Here is a 5,812-nt window from a genome sequence, read left to right as displayed (position 1 = left end):
GAAAGTATGGATTCGTAAGCTATTCAGTCAGTGTATCAGAGCAAAGACTGCTCACAACGGTCGAGAAAACAGGAGTTGAGAGAATCCACATGGGCTTAGTATTCTTTTCTCCATCTTTCCCCAACTTGAGAGAGGGCTTCGGCTAGGGTTTTGAGGCTATTGGCCAAGGTTTTGAGAGAGGTTCTCACGGTCTCGACATTGTCATTGCTTAGGAAGAAGGTTGGTAGGGGAGCTCCGCCGAGGCGATCCCATACCTGATTCCAGGGAATCCTTGGACTGACTATTAGAGAACTTTCCACAAGACCATCGACACGACTATCGAGGGGTTTCTTTTATAGATTCATTGCTTTTTACATTCTATTGTTTTGATTGTACTTTAGATCCATGGAGAGCTAATCCCCTAGTGGGTACTTCTCATTTATGAACCCTAGGATATATTCGCTTTCGTTGAATCTCTTTTATTATTCTTTCAATTAATTGATGTTTATTGTGAGTTCCAACCCTTGAATGCTTGATTGTATGAACATTTCCCCAGAGTACACACTAGAGTTGAGAGTTCTTGTTGGTAACCTTGTGAGTGAGTAGACACACCACGAGCATTAGACAAAGCTGAGGTTGAGAGGGTTGAGTGGGTAAGTCGAGAGGCACATGAGCGTCCCCTTTCCTTCCCGACGTGATAGATTCTACCCCGCTCCTCGAGTTCTTTGTGGTAATAATAGAGTGAATGGTCTAAGGGATGAACTCCGTGGGGCTTAGTTGCGCGCAACGGAGTGAATCGTTGAGGTGATCTTAGTATCTAGGGCTTAATCGTGGTTAGGTACCTTCCACCTGGACCAAAGGGTTAGGTCTATAACTAGGAAGAGATTTATCACTTGGAATCCCTAGAGCTCATTGCAACTCTATGCGAGTACGAGGTTGAGAGGTTATCCAATCTCCTCCGGGACATGTATAGAGTTAGGCATAGTTGACCTTAGATTTAGGACTATGTAATTAAGTGATTTTCACAACTCACCATTGCATTGATTAGGAAGCATAATAGATGGTTCTTGCACTTGAAACAATTATCCTAGGCGGAGCATTATCCGGTACCCCCATCTTTTACCAAATTGCCTTACCCCCTTCTTTACTTTTTGCCTCTTTACTTGCTGCTTTTTATTGTTGAGAATTGAATCATTGTCACACTTATCATCATTGATCTTTCACATAGCTAAGAATCAAATTAAGTATTTTTTTATTCCCTATTTCCCTGTGGATTCGATACCCGCTCATCCGGGATTATTACTCGACTAAAACCCGCACTTGTGGATATACCCGCAAGGGACCTTGTCAAGTTTTTTTGGTGCCGCTGTCCGTGGAATAGGCATTTAGAGATACTTTGGACTTTGTTTTCTTAGCTATTTCACCATACATTCTATTTCCTATCTTCTTATTCTATCATCGTTCTGATTTTCTTTTTCCTTCTTTTTGGGTTCAGCTCCAGGTTATGACTCGAGGGAATCCCTCAACATTGATTGAAGGAGATCCTGAGCTTGAACGTACACTTAGAAGAAAATGGAAAGAGCCCCGCATAAGAACAGATTAATCCACCTGATTTGAAGTAGAAGAATCTAAAAACATGGCGTAATCGTAATGAGCAATGCAAGCATCCAATATGCCGACTCAAGAGTATCAGTATTGTGCGCCGACTACCGAACTGAGCTAAAGCCTGATTCATCACATGTGTAGCAATCCACAGATCAATGGTTTGAGCCGATGAGGATCCAAATAGTCACATAGAGAGCTTTCTGAGGTGTGTGATATGTCAAGATAAATGGGGTGATGGATGATGCCATCAAATTGAGAGCCTTCCCATTTTCCCCTAAAGGGGAGAGCGAAAGCAAATGGCTACACTCGCTACCCTAGAGCTCAATTACCACATGGGAGGAGATGGTGGAAGCTTTTCTAGCTAGTTATTTCCCTCCCGGAAAATCAGCAAAGCTTAGGAACGAGATCTCATCCTTTGTTCAGTTGGAATTGGAGTCTCTATTGGAGACATGGGAAAGGTTCAAGGAGCTCCTGAGAAAGTGCTCCGCAACACGGGATTCCTAGAGTGGATGATTGTTCAAACCTTTACAATGGTTTTGAACCCGAGTACAAGGCAACTCTTGGATGCGGCAAAGAGGAGTGTAACTTAGGTAGCAAGACCCCCGATGAGGCCCGCTCTCGTTGATTGAAGAAATGGGAGTTAAATAGCTACCAATGGAATGCTATGGGAGAAGAAAAAGGTGGCCGGGTCTCCATGAGATAGATGCGGTAACTTCATTGGCGGGCCCAAGTGGAAAATTTGAGTAAGAAGTTAGATCTTCTAACTTCAAATAGAGTGGCGGCCGTGACTAATTGCACCAGGTGTGGTGGAGGACATGCTCTCTATTGGTGATGTTTCTTCGGTGGAGAATGTTGATTTTGTAGGTACTGGCATGAGACCTCAAGGAAACCCATATAGCAATACCTACAACTCGGGTTGGAAGAATCATCCCAATCTCTCATGGAGTAATCAAGGTCCACAAAAAGGCCATGGGGCCACCGGTTTCCAACAACAACAACAAGCCCCTCGTGTGGAAAATAGAGTCTCAGTGTTTGGAAACCCGAAATGAGTGACCCTAGAGAAGCACTTGACTAGATTTATACAATCAAGCAAATACAAGGTTTGAATCGCCGAGTCTACACTTCCGCAACCACACCGCCTTTTGCATAACCTTGAAAATCAGGTGTGGCAAATTGCGAAGTCTCTCTCTCGAAAGGCCACATGGAAGCTTGCCGAGCAACACAGTAGACCAATCCTAGAGAGCACGTGAAGGCGATCACTTTGAGAAGTGGTCATGAGGTTGAAGGTAGGCTTCCGAGTGAGAAGCCAAAAGAACACACACCCGAGGCTATAGAGGTTGAAGAGGGAACAAGCAAGGAGAAAAGAGGTAGCACCCCACCTTTCAAAGCCAAGAATCCCTTTATCCTCTAGATTGAAAAATGACAAAGGGGATGAACAAAGACAAGAAGTTCCCCGAGTTTGTTCAAGCAGCCCACATTAATATTCCTTTTTGTTGAGGCATTGGCCCAAATGCCTAAGTATGCTAAGTTCTTGAAAGACTTGTTGACCAACAAAAGGAAGTCGGAGGAGAGTGTTTCAGTGATTTTTAGATACTTTCATGCTCGGCAGTAAGGTGAAAAAGAACATGCCGAACAAGAAGAAAGACCCGGAAGCTTCATCATTCCGCAATATTGGCAAATTTAGGTGAGGAAATGGCATTGGCGATCTCAGGGGCTAGTATCAACGCTATGCCGCATACACCTTTCTTTCAAAAGCTAGGTTTATGAGCCTAGGCTCTACTCGGATGACTTTACAACCAGCGGACTCAACAAAGGCAAACATCCGAGAGGCATCATTGAAGACGTGCTTGTCAAGGTGGACAAGTACATTTTTCCGCTTGACTTTGTAGTGCTAGATGTCGATGAGGATGCATATGTACACTTGATACTTGGGAGACCTGTTTCTTATGGACTTCCAAAGCATTGATTGACATGGACGACGGAGAGCTCACATTGAGAGTTGGAGATGACAAGCTCACATATCGCTTTGTTGAAGCCATGCAGGCATTCTCTTGATTTCGATGATACTTTTATATTTTCTAGACACTCACTCGATGAGATTGTTGATGAATACATGTAGAGATGTTCAATCCGGATCCAGTATGAAGGTTTGTTCGACCAAGAGGAGGATTATGAAGAGAGTAATGATGCTTGGTCTCGATAGTAAGAAGTACCATCTACCCCGGGATCTTTGAAGAAAGTGTCTCGAAAATGAAGAGGGCTAGAGACGCCATCGGAAACACCCAAGGCCGTTGGAGACGTACGTGAACCGAAGAAGTTGGATCGTATCATTGTTAGGTGGTCCGAAGTCCGATAATACACCCTCTACTCAAGAGACTTTGCACATCATGCTTTCAAGCCATGGGTAAGAGGGCAAACTTTCATTCATGAACCCCCCGTGAGGTAAGACAAGGTACGCTAAGCTTAGTGACGTTAAACAAGCGCTTTCTTGGGTAGGCAAACCCAAGTGTTTACTCATTTTCTTAGCTTTTAGTTTAGTTTGTTTGCATGAATAATTTGTTAAGTGTTGGTGTCTTAATTTTTAGATGCTTTGTGCTGAGATTTCTGTGAACTTTGAATTTTAATCGCAGTGTTTTCATGTGGAATTGGCTAAATTTGGTCGCTTTCGAGCTCTATTTCATGTTTTTCACTAGTAAAAATTGCATAATAGAGCAGGCTCTGACAGTGTAAACATGTTCGTAAAATCTTCGCAGAGCCCTGCAGATTTTTCTAAGTCATCCGAGAAACACACACGGGCGGTGGAATTTCCGCACGCCCGTGGATTTGTACCGCGAGCTCATCCAGGAAGGCACGGGTGAGCGCGTACCGCCTTTGAATGACCATGCGATTGTCACACGCCCTGCGGTACTTCCGCACGAGCGTGCATCCCTCGCAGAGTTGGGTGATTATCCCGAGAGCACATAGGGGCGTGGACTCACCGTGGGCTGACTCAGGAACTACGCACGGGCGCGGTAATTTCCATACGCCCATGTGAAACTCGCGCAGACGAGTCTCTCCATCCCGAGAAGACACAGAGGTGTGTGGCAGCCTCGTGAGATGGCATGGAATGTCCACGCCCGTGCGGAATTTTCGCATGGGCGTGTGGAACAATTGGTATTCTTCTCGGATGTTCAGAGAAGCTCATAGGGCGCAAGGGCCGCTTTGGGCGTCCGCACATCGGCGTGGTTATTTTTCCAACACCGCGTGAGATCGCTCAAAGTTAGTGAAAAGTTTTTTCCCGAGAGCGCCTCAGGCGTGCACCTGCCCCGCAGGTTTCTCCTATAGGAAGCTTACGCGTGGGTAATTACCACGACGCCCGTGTGGATGCACGTAACATCAAGGGATGGCGGAGTTCTTTTTAAAGAAGATTAGTTTTCCCTCTTCACGTACATCTTATTCGTTTGGAAACACTATCACATCATTCTCCCGATTTCATAAAGCGCTAATTTGGTAGAATTTCGCAAGGTTTTCCAATGTGTTCTTCATTTTCTCCGATTAATCTCTGTTAATAATGCTTCGCTTTCAAATTAGAAAGATGATTCATGTTTAGAAACGAAGTTAGCAGTATTTTTAAGTTGTATTTTGTGATTTTTAGAGCGGCTACGCGGTTTTCACGCCCCGTGATTCATCACTGGCTTATGGAAATTCCACACGACTCGTGGATTTCGCAAAGATTATTTTATCAACTTGTTTGATCACTTTCGCTTAAATTCTTTAGCGTAGATTATGGCACTCTTTGATCGAAGAAGCAAGCTAATAAGAGGCCGCGGAGTCATCCCCCGAGACCTGAGAGCAGAGGTTTAAGCGATTCCAGCATTAGGTTCGCGATGAGCGCTTGTTCAGACCCGGTTCGGATGCATCGATTCCCTCGGACACGACTATACGCGAGATCTACGAGCAGAGATGAATTCGATGAGGTAGAGGATCCTCATTTTAGCAAGTGGTTGGCGCAAAGTATTGACGATTAGAGAGCCACCTATCCGAGAGTTTGCACTACAGAGCATTATCATTCAAGTTTGACAAATCGTATGCTAAGCTTCGGGCCAGCTTGAACTTCATTCGCCTCGTAGTATTTGGACACCAATATAGCTTGAGCATTACTCGGCCAACGGATTCACTTACTTGTATGAGGAGGCATTCATGCCAATACGAGAGCACGCCCGGGCCATCGACTAATTATCCCGAACCT

General features: G+C 44.8%; 1 non-coding gene across 1 annotated transcript; it reads right to left on the bottom strand.

Annotated features, from left to right (window-relative positions):
* Nucleotides 1-1,974: 1,974 nt before the first annotated feature.
* LOC120266226 lies at nt 1,975-2,082 on the bottom strand. The gene has a single exon (XR_005538068.1). It is a non-coding gene; the product is annotated as a small nucleolar RNA R71 (small nucleolar RNA).
* Nucleotides 2,083-5,812: the final 3,730 nt, after the last annotated feature.

Source organism: Dioscorea cayenensis, chromosome 7 (genome assembly GCF_009730915.1).
Source record: "Dioscorea cayenensis subsp. rotundata cultivar TDr96_F1 chromosome 7, TDr96_F1_v2_PseudoChromosome.rev07_lg8_w22 25.fasta, whole genome shotgun sequence".
NCBI classification, from domain to species: domain Eukaryota; kingdom Viridiplantae; phylum Streptophyta; class Magnoliopsida; order Dioscoreales; family Dioscoreaceae; genus Dioscorea; species Dioscorea cayenensis.
The sequence above is the reverse complement of the archived record's forward strand: the minus strand, read 5'-3'. Positions and strand labels throughout refer to the sequence as shown.